This window comes from Tympanuchus pallidicinctus, unplaced genomic scaffold (assembly GCF_026119805.1).
Source record: "Tympanuchus pallidicinctus isolate F22 unplaced genomic scaffold, pur_lepc_1.0 scaffold14, whole genome shotgun sequence".
NCBI lineage: Eukaryota > Metazoa > Chordata > Aves > Galliformes > Phasianidae > Tympanuchus > Tympanuchus pallidicinctus.
In genome coordinates this window covers 9,637,717-9,652,593 of record NW_026294659.1, presented here as the reverse complement: position 1 = coordinate 9,652,593, position 14,877 = coordinate 9,637,717, and the positions used below count along the sequence as shown (strand labels likewise).

General features: G+C 43.1%; 1 protein-coding gene across 2 annotated transcripts in view; it reads right to left on the bottom strand.

The window, feature by feature from the left end:
• Window positions 1-10,726, bottom strand: part of USP9X (ubiquitin specific peptidase 9 X-linked) — a 99,547-nt gene extending 88,821 nt beyond the window's left edge. For both annotated transcript variants that reach the window (XM_052674321.1, XM_052674322.1), the window contains exon 1: window positions 10,500-10,726. The gene's annotated coding sequence lies outside the window, so the exon portion shown is untranslated. The remainder of the gene's footprint in view (window positions 1-10,499) is intronic.
• Window positions 10,727-14,877: the final 4,151 nt, after the last annotated feature.

Sequence of the window (14,877 nt, the reverse complement as noted above, 5' to 3'; positions counted from 1 at the left end):
TCTGGCTTGCTTTCATCCTATCCTGCTCCTCACCACATCATCACACAGTGAGCCACCAACAAGAAATCACTCTGGCTGAAAAGTAACTAGGGGAAAGGAATGAAAATTTTCATTTTTATCTGGATCACACGCCATATGAACACTAACAATGGCACAAGAGGCAGGTAGAATATATACGTCCTTGGACACAATCAACTCTAGGCATCAGAGCAAATCTGTAATGAAATAGACCTGAGATGGAAGAAAGAAGAACGAACAGTGTATGGATAACTGGATAATTACAGCTAGCATTTATTTATCTATGAGAGCAATGAAGATTCACACATATAAAACCAGAGATGAGTCCTAACAATGCAGAAACGTCACGAAGACCGAAGCACTTCTTAAGTATAATGGCTAACAGGAAATAGCACACAGAGAAAGCTGATTAGTGTACAATAAATGCCAGGAATGCCAACTCATAAACAGTACAAGTTCAGTCATGAAAGAAATATTAACTAGCCAGAGCAAATATGGGCTAAGTGCGAGAAGTTTAAGAAGATGAAGGCAAAAAAATGCATTTGTCCCAGACATTACAATAAAACCACTGCAAGGAGCAACAGAAAATGGCACTCAGATCACAGTGAGTCAGGAAAATTGATTTAGCAGTAAAGCTTGGAATAATCGGACCGCAACTACATGTAACAGTGAGAGAGCTGCAGCAGGTAAGGCAGAAGATGTGTGCAACACACAGAAGCAAGCAAAACTTGTTTCTGTTGATCAAGAAAACGGGCAGAGTTATGAAATTGTAAACAACTCTGCACAGTTCAAATATTATCTGCACATACATATAAAAAAAAAATGGACTTGACAGAGCAGTGTCCACCATAACAGTCAAGTCTCACTACCTGTTAGCAAAAGAAACTTTCATGTAACAATTCTGAGAGAGAAGGACACGTGCTCTCTCAACTGCTCAATGGCTCCATTTGTCATTTTTCTCCTGTGCAATTGGGGATCTTCAGAATAAACCAGATTCCACTCTAATTTAACTTGCAGCAAGCTAAAGTTTTCTTCCATCAAACTAAGTCACCTGCATGGACAGCAGTCACCTGAGGCACCAGGAAGAAAAATTGCCTTTACCTTTTTGTTGAAGAAATTCAATGATGTTTCACAAGAAAAGAAGTCAAAGGGAAGTCTCAGGGTTTGGAAGCAGATAAACAGAAGCACTGAGAACTGAATTCTGTCTGCGTCTCAATCATTGTGCTGCTGAGGAAATCTGCTTGTTTGGGCTTTTTTCCCCACATTAACCTCTTCATCTTCTCCCCATTTCTCTGGCTACTGACATATGTGGGTAAAACAAAGCCTGAAGAAGCATAAGAGCAACGTACGTTGACTTGAGCTGTGTCTGTAACAACTGAACATCTAACACAGACCTGTAGAAATGCTACCAGAGAAGTTCCTTCTGAAAGAACTGGATCTGTGCCTTAATTTTTCATCATTAAAACAGAAGACAACACAAGCCTTTTAATTTTAAGTGAGGTGAGAAGTAATACACTAATGTTTGGGAAATGCACAGGTTGAGAACAAAAAAGCATCTATAAATGTTATTAACGGATGAATAAATCTAATCAGTATGGGAGTTAGACTGATGCATTTGCAGAATTAAGCCTAAAGATAAAACACTGAATGGCAATCCAATTCAATCAGCCTTCCTAATTGATGGAGTCAAGGATGGTGTCAGGGAAAACAGTTCATAATTAAGTGGAAGAAGCAGTGGTTAATGTAAAGGTAATGCACACGTTTCCAAATTTTCCATCTTCGCATAGAGGAGTCTTCTAAAATCAGCTCAAGTGAGAACTTCCCCATTGCACTGTAAAATGCATAAATCATTCACAACCTCTGCACTTTTACAAGTTTCATTGCATCACTTGCTTTTCACTCCACCCAATTTTCAAGCAACCTCCCTGAGCTACCTGATAATTCAAACAAAAAATAAACGAGCATTTTTAAGAATCATGCTTCAAGTTTTACTTAAGTACTACAAACCACAAGCTCACATGAACTAATACATATTATAGGTGGGGGGGAAGGGGAAGGAAGTGGTAACACTCCAAGTTCTATTTATGTCTTAATTTGGGGGCAGGCAGCAGGAGAAATTAACCTTTTTACTTGCATTTATCAAGAGGCTGAGCAAAAATAAGGAGCCTTATATTTACAAGTTCAGTAACGGAAAAAACAACCACAAATTATAGACAGCCTGTGACAAGTTGTTGTCTGTAAATAACACACTTCCAAACAAGGATGTCTGCCCAATCTGCACATTGAACCTCTGGTTTTGGGGAACCAAACATCAGCCACTCAGCAGTGTGACAGAGAGAAAGGGGAAAAAAAAAAGTCCTAAGAAAGATGCACTTGAAATTCAGGCACTATGAATATAGAAGTATATAGAAGTAACACTGCCAAGGAAAAGTGGCATGAAAACACAGAACAGATTAAACAAGATAAAATCTCACCATGAAGAAGGTAACAGTAGAGCAGGCAAATAAGATCAAACTACAAAAATTCTTCTACGTTAGTAAGAGAAAACATTCTCATTGCATGTAAGATCTATCCATAGAAAACAAACGTATCCAAGGGTTATAAAGGAAGCATAGAAGTCTTTTTCATACCCACTGTACCAGCCCCAGAAATATACCCTTAAAAATAATTTCTTCATCATTGCTACAGATGGAAAAACTTGCAACTGAACTGTTCAAACTTAATATGATTGTTAAGGATTTTTCTTCTTGTTTTTGGTGAAGAACTCCTGAAAAGAGATAAAGATAAGAAAAAATCCTTGTAATTTAGTAGTTAGTTTAGTAAATACTGCTCAAAGATAAAATTGTATTTGAAGCAAAATTTTGACCACAGAATAATGGAAAGAACTAAAGAGTTTTACTTCACTGTTGGTGCAAATGACTATTTTGTACCATTTTCAGACTCACGGGGAACCACATGGGCTCATCAAATTAAAACCCTCAAGCTGTGTTTTGGGTGTAGTACAGTGTGAGAATATTCTATGTGCTTAAAAGCACGATGCAGCTTTCACAGCAGAGGCATTGCTTCCCTGCTCTCAACTGTCAGTTACCCGCTGCTGCACTACATAATACACCCAACTTTCACAACTCTCCAGCCTCCATGTGTGATACAAACATCTAAGCAAATATATTGCATTTAAACCAACAGCACATCAGGCACCGAGCGCAATTTCAACTCTAAAAACGTATAATTTCACCTTCTACCACTTTCCTCTGTGCCCAGCTACCCCTAGAAAGCCTTCAGAGACCTGGAGCCATTGGCTTTGTAAATACTTTGTTAACTGTAATTAACTTTGTTAATTTACTTTGTTAACTGTAAATACAGCAGCACAGTTTCAGAGACAACTTAAAGAAGAACAAAAAAATCTCTATGTCAAACTGATTTTGACTACTGCTTGTGGCCAACAACAACACAAAACTAACACATTGGTTGTTTGCTGCTGTTACTCAGCTGCCTCCAGACACCATGTTCAGAAATTGCTGCTGGTTCTTAATACTTGCTGCATTATCAGGAAAGTGATGTGAGGAAAAGGGAAAATTCATGACAGGATTCTGCAATCGTTTGGTCAAAAATCTCAGGATGGAACAAGCAAAAGTTCAGTTATATTCCTGCTAACCAGAGCCCGATACTGAGTACCTTTTATTGTCCCCCATGGCTGAAAACACACCACAAGCTTACAGCAAGACTTCACTACCACTTACTGACCTTGCTGCATCCACTGCCACTGAGGAAAATGGAGCTTTTCATTTCACTTCTGATCTTTTAATCTGATTTTTAAATCTCACAATTTTCCCAATCTTGAGATAAGACATGAAAAGGAATTAATGATTTCTCCAATCCCGTAAGGGGAATTCACGTTTCAAGTTACCTCTTCACTAGACAGGTTACAAACTGTCAACCACAAAACTCCAAGGGAGCTCCAAAATACCAAAGCAATCTGACACTGCTATCTCAGCTGCAGAGAAAAAAAAGTCTGTACATCTCCTTGTATATGCACACGTGCACAAAAGCAACAAGAAAAAATGCTTGGGATTTTGAGGTCTCATTGTGATTAATAAAGCAATGACTGGAAGACAGGCCAAGGAATAAGGAGGGCTGTCCAAAACTGGACCTTAGGAAATAGTAGAATATGACACTGGAGTTTTCACCTCCAAACTCCTGAGAGTTCATGTCATCATTTGTAAAAAATATTGGGAATAATCATTGCTAAAGGATTCGGGGAAAATGCACAAAAAGGAAAGGTCTGAAATCAATTGCCAATTAACACTCTATTTCAAAAATAAGACATGTACAATGCCTTATATCAAAGAAAACTACAGCTTAAGCTTTCCGCTGATTAAAATTGTGGTCTCTCAACCCCTATTCACCTTAAAACAGAGTATGCAGATCCCCTTTCCTTACTGGAGATTCAAATTCACAGATTTGTGTTGAACCTTATTATAAATAAAACACACTGAATATTTTGTTGCTTCACAGAAGAAAAAAATAAACCCAAAAACATGAAAGGCTCGTTCACTGAGATGCCAGCACACTTTGACAAGGATGTTCGTTCTCATCTTCAGTTAGAAACACAAAGACTTACTCCCCTCACTGTCAATGTCCATTTGTGGCAGAAGATGACCCAAAACCTGGAGTTCCACCCCCAGCCAACACAAACCTGCTGTCACTCTCCTGAACCATAGTGCCAGCAAGCAAAGACATTGCCCTCCACCTAAAAAAGCCAGCCTGGTAGCAGAGGGATCCTACTTGGCTTGCTCCCCCAGCCTGCTCACTGTCAGACACATTTCTTAACAATCTTTTCCATTTCACAGTGCTAGAACTAAGACCACCCTACCCCACAGTAACACCTTTGCCTCTTCCTGCATCTACTCCCAGTGAAGCAAGGCAAAAAGTCAAGTAGCATTCAAGTGTCTCAAGGATTGAAACCTATGGAATCTATAATGTACATTTCTATATCACTTCATGTTGCCCTTTAGCTGTTTCTTCGACTAAAATCAAATCTCTTCCTGGGAAAGTTTTCCACTATTTAAATTTGAGTTATTTTATATGGAAGCTCAATAAAAAGCCCTGAAATACCCTCTAGAAATTCTTCGTTATCTTGAAGTGTTCATTCTGAACAATGCTTCTGTTTAAAAAGAAAAGAAACAACACAGAACTTTCATCATTCACAGCAGATTTTATATCTAGGAAATCTTCTATACTTTGTAGCAGAGGAGGAGAAGATACGAGTCAGCACTAGGGAGCTGCATGTTTGTGCCTTGCCTTCAACATATTCATGGGTCTCAGCTTTAAAAAAAAGTTCAGAAAAAGAGTTCTTTGAGAACTCTCTACTCACAGATGCACATCTTTACGAAATGATGCAATGTGGAATTCCCCTACTATGAGTAAATTTGTGGCTAAATGCGAAGTGCCAGACAGTATTATTTGCTAAATGTCCAGGGAGGTTAAGCTTAGCAGAAAAAAATGAATTAATTAAACATGTAAGGAAGTGACATTTCTGTGTTGGCACTTCCATGTGTCAAGAAAACGAAATGACAAAATGGGATTACATACTGTTTTGTAAACAGATCAAGGATGCTACAAATAAAAGTATCCCACAGTAACATCCCTGGTATCGATGTATCAATCCTAAAGCAGTCTACACTTTAACTTCATGAAAAAAAAGGTTGAAAATAGGAGCATTCAAAACATGACTACATTTTAAATCAAAAGGGATTCTTGGAATCTGTCTTAGAGGCGTAGTAACAAAGCTAAGCAGAAGATTAGCAATTAACAGCACAATTAACAGCAACTTACATCTTAAGAAAACCATAGAGCAGCAAGTTATGTGCATTCTTAGATTTTTAAATCATTATTCCTCACATTCTAATTTTTATTTGGGAACATATCCACAGCTGGCAACCGAAAAGCTTTGATAACTGGCAGGCTGACTTCACCTCTCAAATAAGATGAGATGAATGTATTCATATAGAAAGAAAATGCCAGAAAGTTCAGAACAGAAAATGCAAAACTGTGCTGGTAAGCTTCCCAAACAGCAAAGAAGAAGGAGGGGGAAAAAAAAAAAAAAATGAAGGAAAGAAAGAAAATATTTTACACTGTCACAAATGTCCACTCTAAGATTATATTCCCATTTCTCCTATTGTAGGCAAAGCTATCAAGGGCTCGCCCATAACCTCACTAGTACTTCTATTTTTATCTCTTTTCCCAAACCAGATGCCCTGCACAGAAAGCGTTCAACACACAAGGGGTCTGAAGCAACTCAGGAATGCCTAGGAAATGCAACAACTGATACTCTGAGAGAGCAAAGCCACCATTACCACCGTAGGGTTCCAGCCCTATCTGTATTCAAGGCTCTGAACAAGAAGATCCAAATCAAAAGATGGTTTTGTCAGGAAGTGCAGAAGGAGTCTTTGCTAACCACATTTCCAAGTCATGCTACAGCCTTGAGCACAGCAGAACTTTATTATGAGACAGTCAATACAACTGAACTGTTTTTAAGAAAATAGCTCAACTCATTATGAAACTGTAAATCATTATAACAGTGTAAGAACTTTCAGATGGCTCTCCAGTAATAAGAGAACAAAAACTAGATTTAATACATGAAAGAAGCTGCTGCATTTTTATAAAGCGTGAATTCAAAGTGCTCAAACTTTCCAGGTCATTTGTACAAACATGTGAGTCCTGTTGCAGGCAAGCATACACTTCCAAAGATGTTCTTCTCATCTCTTGACACTGGGAAAAAAAAAACCAACAAAAAACACAAAAAACTCCCCACAAAACATTTCTTTTAACTACCATTCCAGAACACCAAGGTTTACCAAACCATTCTAAACTTAACCAGCTATCTAGCTATCCCACTAACCAAAAGACACCGGCCACTGCTGAATGTTGCAGAAGAACCACCTGTTAAGTGTTCAAAAGAAGAGCAGAACGAAGACTGCGATGAATGTTCCGCACTGGTGAGAGATGGCAGGCACAACAGTATAACTTAATTTTTGTATCTTTTTTCATTAGTTTGTGTTGGGATGAAAGCGCATATAACTTGTGGTTGGTGACCCTGCACACAGCAGGGGGGTTGAAGCTCGATGATCACTGCAGTCCTTTTCAACCCAGGCCATTCTATGTTCTATGATTCTATGACAACAAAGGTTAGGCAGTTAAAAAGGAGGAAAAACGGTACTTACTACAAGTATGTAGAAAACCAGGGAAGTCTATAGCAACATACACAGCACTGCTTGTGTTGCAAAAGGCAAGGAACTACAACAAAAGATAGGTACATATCCTGATGTACAGCTTTACATTCTGGACTGATTCTAAGTGAGGCTGATGATGAAACCTACAGAGAGTTTCAAGAGGCATATCCACAGCATTAAGAAAAACATGGATTCCTGAGCAAGACAAACCATGTCCACATGTCCCAATTAATACTACTGCAAGCATCTAGGAAATAATTTCCTGAAGGACTCAAAAGCCTTCACACACAGCTTCCCAAGCCCAGCAAACTTTCTCATATCCTGAGATGAACACTGAACACAGGTCTCTGGCAAACCCTGAGTAAGCAAGACTACTGGTTTGATTAAGCAATGTTCATGCTTACAAGGAAAATTAATTGCAGATAATAGTGTGTTAGGGGATGATGGGGGTTTATTAGTTTTTGTTTTAAAGGTGCTTTAAGAAAAAAAACAACCAAACAGTAATGCACAACTGTAGTCATTTACGGATGAGGCTAACCTGCTCAGGATGTTATCAAAATATACCCCTAGTTGTTATATCTATTAGGATGAATAAAACAGCATCTCTGAAAAGGAATAATATCACTAGTGATAGATGAAGCATCGCCTAGCACAACAGTACTTATTTCTAATATCTGAAATAAGTTCACAACAGATTTCTAAACTGGAGAGGGAAGGGCAGAAGTATTTCCTCTGGAACTTCAGTAAGTAAATGAGTATTATCAATACATAGCTGAAAGTAACACAACTTCATCACCATTTAAAAATAAATTGTTCACACAAACAAGTGTCAGAGGAACTCCTCCTTATATAACTTCATTCATACTGGAAAGTCCTACACTAATTTCTATTTTAAATTTAGGATGCTTTGGAACAAAGGCACTACAGGTATCTTTATTTTCTTACACGCCTCAGTACTAATTCACCATTTTTGTTTATTCTGAGCCTCATTTGCAATAATTCCAACATATGAAGTAAAACAGATAAAGCTGGAGGCGTGCATTTAAAATAGAGAAGTAGACCAATGCAACTACTCTGAATATAAATGCATCACAAAGTGAAAGAGAAAAATGTATATATTTGAGCAATTGTGTTCTACAGAGAGAAAAAACAGTAAACAGCTTTGCTATCACTGTCCTTATTGATTACCACTTTCAGATGTAGTCTTCCTGTCAATTAATTCAATGGGCAGAAGTATCATCACAAGGGCAAATTCAGCATGACATGAAACAGTGCCCTGGAAAGATGAAGACAGAGGCTACCCAGAAGAAGTATCATTAAGAAAATCTACACAAAAAGTAAGTAGAAAAGTACAGCAGATACTGAAGAGAGGAAAAGTTACTATGATACAGTCTTGCTTGTTTATTTTTAGCTGTATTTCCCCCTCCAAAAAAAAATCATGCTGATGCATGAGTTTCTTACACTGCAGCTTTATGATTATGTTTATGGATTTTTTGTTGTTCAAATCTATTATCAAGCATCAGTGTAGTCCAGGGGATTGCAACAGTGCAATGAATGAATGCTTCCCCCAAAAATTCTTCCTCCAAAATCTTGAAATTCACTGTTGTACTCTTTTGGTTCATGGAGTAAATGTTACTTCAACTCAGAATCAAAAACATCACATTAAAAAACAAAACAAAAACAACCAAAATTCACATGACTGAGATTTTGTTGGAACAAAAGGGTTATCTGCTCTGGAACACTTACGGTGGTGAGCCCAGCCAATGTCTCAAAACAGAGCGTTAAGAGATCAAGAACAAAGTTAGCTGCCTAGAGATTTCAGCCACCCCTAACATTCCTTACTAGGGACACCATTTGAATTCTATCATCAGTACAGGCCAATCCTCCAGAAACCCATCACTAAGCCGCATAACAGCTTTAACATCCATCTGCTGGGCATTTGAGAAGCCTGCTGGAAAACACACATTACCTGGCATGTCTGTCATAGTAAGTGCTGCGACAGTGTGCTTAATATACAATTCAACAGCTTTCCAAAAAATACAGGCCCCCCATGCTGCAAGTAGGTCAGCAAAAGTGGGCCTTGTGCTGGCCCTGAGCCTGTGACTTCAGAGAGCCTCCTTGCTGACAGCAATGTCCAACCATACGAATATAACTGTGGAGCTGTGAGTATAAATCCAGTCATATAGAAAGCACATGAATAACTAGGCCTAGGAATCCCTTGAATATTTTATTTAGAATATTTCCATTTTTATTTCCTCACGACTCCCTCTCTATACAGTTGTTGTACACTGGCGAAATACTTGACCTCCGAAGGAGCAACCTGAAAATTAAATACGGCACCATAAAGCCCACCTCAATGCTTCTGCTTGGCTCTGTGAGAGGAGATTCGCTTGTGGCTGAAAGGAATCATCTCCCAAGGCCATACATATAGTACACAAACAATGCCCACACTAAGTGGGCCTGCACACATTAACGGGGCCATGACCAATGCACAAAAACCCAACAACTCATCTTCCTAGAGAAATGCCGGGTTTGTCTTGAGGACAATAAGAAAGACTGCAGCCAACCTGCACCTCGGACAAGGGAGAGGGTGGTATTTCCTAAAATAAACCGCAGCACCGAGCCCTGAGCCGTAAGTTCGACGAGGAGCAGCGGAACAAACCGGAGGAAGAAGACACAAAAAAGCCACCACCGCTTTTCGCGCATCCGAATCGGCTGGCTGGAAGCCGGGCCTAGAGGAGTGGCCTACGCGTTAATCATGTTTACAGCGGACGTGAATGGGCCGGGGCTGGCGTTTTTCATTGAGGCTGTCGGAAAAGCGCCTCGCCGGGGCCTGACTGCCAGGCGTCGCCCGGGCCTACGCTGCTCCAATCACTCCACCTCAGTAATGGCGTTCGGTGCGGAGGGAAACGAACGGCAGGGGTGCAGCGCCGCGGGGAGCCACCGGGCCCCGCTCGCCCGGGGGAGGCCGGGAGGGGCCCCCGAGGGCGGTGGGGCGGGGAGCGCTTCCCCCCGCCGGCAGCCGGCGAGAGAGAGGATGAGGAGCCGTCAGCCATTTTCCCTCGCCCTCCAAAACGCCGCCCGCCGCCCGTTATCTTCCCCCCCGCGCCGCTCGCCCCCGCCGAGCCCCGTCCCCGGGGGAAGGGAGATCGGGTCGGGCTCGAGCGCCCCGTCCGCTCCCGCAGCCCTCCGCCTCGCCGCCTCGGCCTCCTCCTCAGCCCCGCCCGGGCCCAACGTTCCGCCACTCACCCCCGCACGGCGTCCCCTCGTCCCGCGGCCCGGAGCGCTGCCGGCTGCTGCCGAAGGAGCGCGGCCGGGGGCTGCCTCATGCCCGGCACGGTCTCATGGCAGGGCCCCGCGCTCCGGGCGTGCGGCCGGCCGGCTGAGGGGGCGGCTCCGCTTCCCCGCTCCCCGGGCGCCGCGACGGGCGGAAGGGAAGAAGGAAGGACGAAGAGCGAAGCCTCCGCCGCCGCCCGCGCTTCGGATCCCGGCACCTGGCCGCTCCGCTCTCCGCACCGCCGAGGCGTTTTTCCTGCGTCACCAGCTCCTGCCCGGCGGCGGCCCTGCGCTCCGGCTCCGGCTGGGGCTTGGCTGGGGCCTGCGCGCTCCGCCCCGTCCGGGCAGCGGGCGCTCGAGGGGGAGGGGGTGCACACGCAGCCGGGGCCTGCGGCCTGCGGGGCTGGGCTGCGCGCGGGGGCAGGGAGGGAGGAAGGCAGGAGGAAGGAAGGCGGCGGCGGCGGAGGGGCCGGGCCGGGCAGCGGAGCGCTGCGCGCTGACGGCTCCGTACGCGGGGGAGGGGATGAGAGGGGGAGGGCGCGAGGCGAGACGCGGCGGCGGCGCCCGAGTCTCGCGGGGCCCTGGCCAAGATGGCGGAGCTGGGCCCGGCCTAGCGCGGCTCCGAGGGCTCCGCCGTACCGCTCCCGCCCCCGAGCCCCGCGCCTGTCAGTCACACCGCCCGCCCCTAGCCCTGCGCGCGGGGGGGGGAAGCGGGGAGCTGCGCGCTGGCGGTTTCACGGCCGTTGGGCTCGAGCGGTCTCCATTGTGACCGGCGGGCGGACCGCGCGAGACCCGGATGATGACGTCACGCGGCCGCTCGCTCTCTCTCGGTTCCCTTCCTCGCCGCTGCTGCCGCCCGGTGTCTCCCTCGGGCCCGGCGGAGCCGGGGCACAAAGCGCGGGGCGCCGGGCTGTCCCATGGACGTTAGCCTCGATAGGCCGCAGGGCCGGCACCTGGAGAGGGGGTGCGAGTGCTCTGAGAAGGCCGAGCTATGTGCGCACGGCAGGCCGTTAGGAGCATGGTGCTTAATGTAGCCTTTAGGGAGACAAAACCTTTAAGCGTAAGGAATGACGCCTTGTGACGGGTCAGAAATTCGGCAGACGCGGGGAACATGCTCTCCAGGTACCTGGAGTCGTGCTTGGTTTTATCTGACGTTTTTTATCATCCGTATTGCAAGGTCAAAGTCTCATTTTAACATCATTCAAGAATTTCAGAGCAGGAAGTGGAGGATCCAGTCTCCAGCTGAAAACGCAAGAGGAATTTAGGTCGCCGGGTTGGAATTTGCTCAGAGGCTTGGTACCTTTGCTCTGTGCACAGCGTTTATCTGTTGGACCTCACTGTGATAAAGACCAAAATACAGCTTGTCATGGTCGTAGAATCATATCATAGAATCATTGAATGGCCTGGGTTGAAAAGGACCACAATCACCATCTAGTTTCAACCGCCCTGCTATGTGCAGGGTCGCCAAACACTAGACCGGGCTGCCCAGAGCCACATCCAGCTGGCCTTGAATGCCTCCAGGGATGGGGAGGGAGTGTCTGCTGTAAAAAGCCAGAGCTCAAAGCTAGCAGTGATACGTCCTGTTATTTGCTCTTTTAACAAAGTTAGGGTTAGCTGGGGTTTGCTAATGGCTGGGATTACTTGGGAAGGAAATCTGAAGTAGGTCCTTGTGTTAACCTCAGACGAAATGATGCAGCAGCTTCACTGCTGTCCAAATGCAACAGTTTGCATTCTGAAAGAGAGGTGTTTGCATTTTACTCACCAGCAATAAAGGCAAGCCACGATTGGTGAAAATTTGTGTCAGTGTAAGGCTATTGTGTTCAGTTTAGAAATATGTGTAATCACAGAAATAGCAGCCCTTTCGTCTTGGTGATTTTCATGCCTATGAGTGTATTATTGTGGCCTCCTTGCTCCTTTTCATTGGGGCTTGCTAATTACTTTGGGCTTTCCTTCCTATTTCCATTTTATCCATTCTGCTCTCCCAGGAAATGCTTAAAATTATTGCACCTGTAATACATGTAATGTTCCTTGGCTCAGTGCTCTCCCTGCAGCTCCTGACTGAAGACTGACAGAGGCATAGCTGCACCTTCAGTGGTTTCAGTTGTATGTTGTTTGATGAGTCTCAATTCTTAAAAAATAAATTGCTGTGGTTACTGATGCTTCTTTCTTCTTACTGTGTTAAGTAGCTCCCTTTTAGTGACACACCAAATGCTATGAGCCTTCTCACTGTTATTTGGCAGAGCCAAATAATGACACGTCAGTGGAGTTTTATAACGTGGGCAATTGTCCACCAAGAAATTGACTGTCAGTTCACATAAAACTCCACAAAAAGAGCAGAAGCAATACTGGTGCAACTTGTAGCAAGTACTCCTGCTCAAAGGGTTCTTTCAGCCAAGAGGAGTGGAAGCTTTAATTGAAACCTGAGGTTTGGAACAAACTGAGAACTGATTGCTCCTCAGTTTCCCAGGACCTTGGTGGTATTTTTCTTCTTTTAGATTCCACTTTTTGTACAATTTGCAGAAAGTGCAATACTTCATATAACGAGATAGAAATGTTCTGTTTGGCGGGGGGAACGAAACTACGCATGACTATTACTTCAGTTTATTCTCTTACTTTTATATTTGACCTCCATTTTGTTGTAAAATTATATTCTGAAGTGTGTTGACAGAGCAGTATTTGCTTGTAGCCGTGCTAATCAAAGGTCACGGATAGGCTAAAGTAGGCAGCTATTTATGGCACCAAATAAAAGAAGATATTGGGACGGCAGTGGCACTTTGTGGCTGCTAAACGAGCACATGGTTCTCCTGGCCTCTGGCTTGCAAACCAAAATGCCCACCCAGCACTGCTTGCACCACTCCAAAGGAATCGCCTCGGCTCAGCATGTATGACACTGTTTGCTCTCTGGAAAGTATTCTCACTTTTTTTTTTTTTTTTTTCTTTTTTTCACTCCTGGAGTTGCAAATATATGTTGCCACTTTATCTCTCTGGAGCAACTATGGAAACAAAAAGATATGCATGAGAGGAAACTGCTGATTAAAGAGTATCCATGGCATGAAGGCAGAAGTCAGTAGGCACACGCTACACTCCCCAATTGTTCTCAGATAGGTGTCCACGCAGAGAACTATGACAGAAAAATGTATTCTTCAGTAGTCATTCTGCTTGCTTTCCCTTTGTGCACAACCTTTGCTATGATTAGAAATGCTTTCACAACATTCTTAGGAAAAATGTGGGGAACTGAAATGTTGCCCTGCAGGCTTTCCAGCTCTGCCATTGCAGCCAGCCTTATCAAATAAAAAGTGAAACTAGTCACAAGCAAGCTGATGGTGGTAATCATTAGCTGACCCAAAGAAATCAAAAAGGAAGCAGAGAAGGACTGAGTCAGAATTTAGAATAGTTGCATTTGTTCCCAGTTCTTAAACTCTAATTGACGCTGTGCTGCTTCAAAACAGAACACACAGAATTGCTCAAGCATATCTTATGCTAGGAGCGTAAAAGAACAATAACATGTAAGAGAAAGCAGATTTTTACCACAGAACAATGAAATGTCTTTTATTTCTTCTGGTTCAGCCCCCCTAAGCACTGCACTACGTAATATCTACTGAACTTCAGAAAACAACATAGGCAGTGCAGCAGACAAGGAAGTAAAATGTTGCTTGAAAGCTGAAGAACTACTGCTTGAATGTTAAGATTTGTCTAAAGGATCACATCAAGGATCTATCTTGCAATATTTTCAGTATTTTTTGTCCCATCCCAACAAATTACTTATGCAGAGGAGTAGCACTGTTGGTTACATAATTTTTCATTGACTTAAAGTCTGCATGCAAGTACAGGTAAGGAAAATAATGATTCACTCTTGCCCAAGACTTTGCTTTAGGCAGCATGTATATTGGACAGAGTTGTGGAAATAATGTCCAGATATATGCCTTGCACATACAAATTAGCATTCAAAATTAGAAAGAAAAAGAAAATTCTTATAGAAGTAATGTATCAAGAGGCTGTAAAAACTGTTCTGAAGTTACACTATATCTCGTTCCTTTTAAAGATAAAGGTCAAAGTTAGATATTTCCTCTTAGTTTCTACAGAGAGAACTGCTGCAATTATTGTTCCTAACATTAATATGCAACCTTTCTTCATGTTCATAACTTTTCTTCTTTCTACTTTTGATTTCTGGTTGCATGAGATATTAATAGCCATGTTGCAATGAGATTTATGTCACATTCTAGGGAGTTAAATGCAGTTTCTGCTCCATACTTATGATCATAAAAAATAATGCATACTTGCGTAAAAATCATAGATATTCGGTAAGAAAAAGATTTGGTAAGGAACCTTGGACTCTTAAGCTGAAGGCACT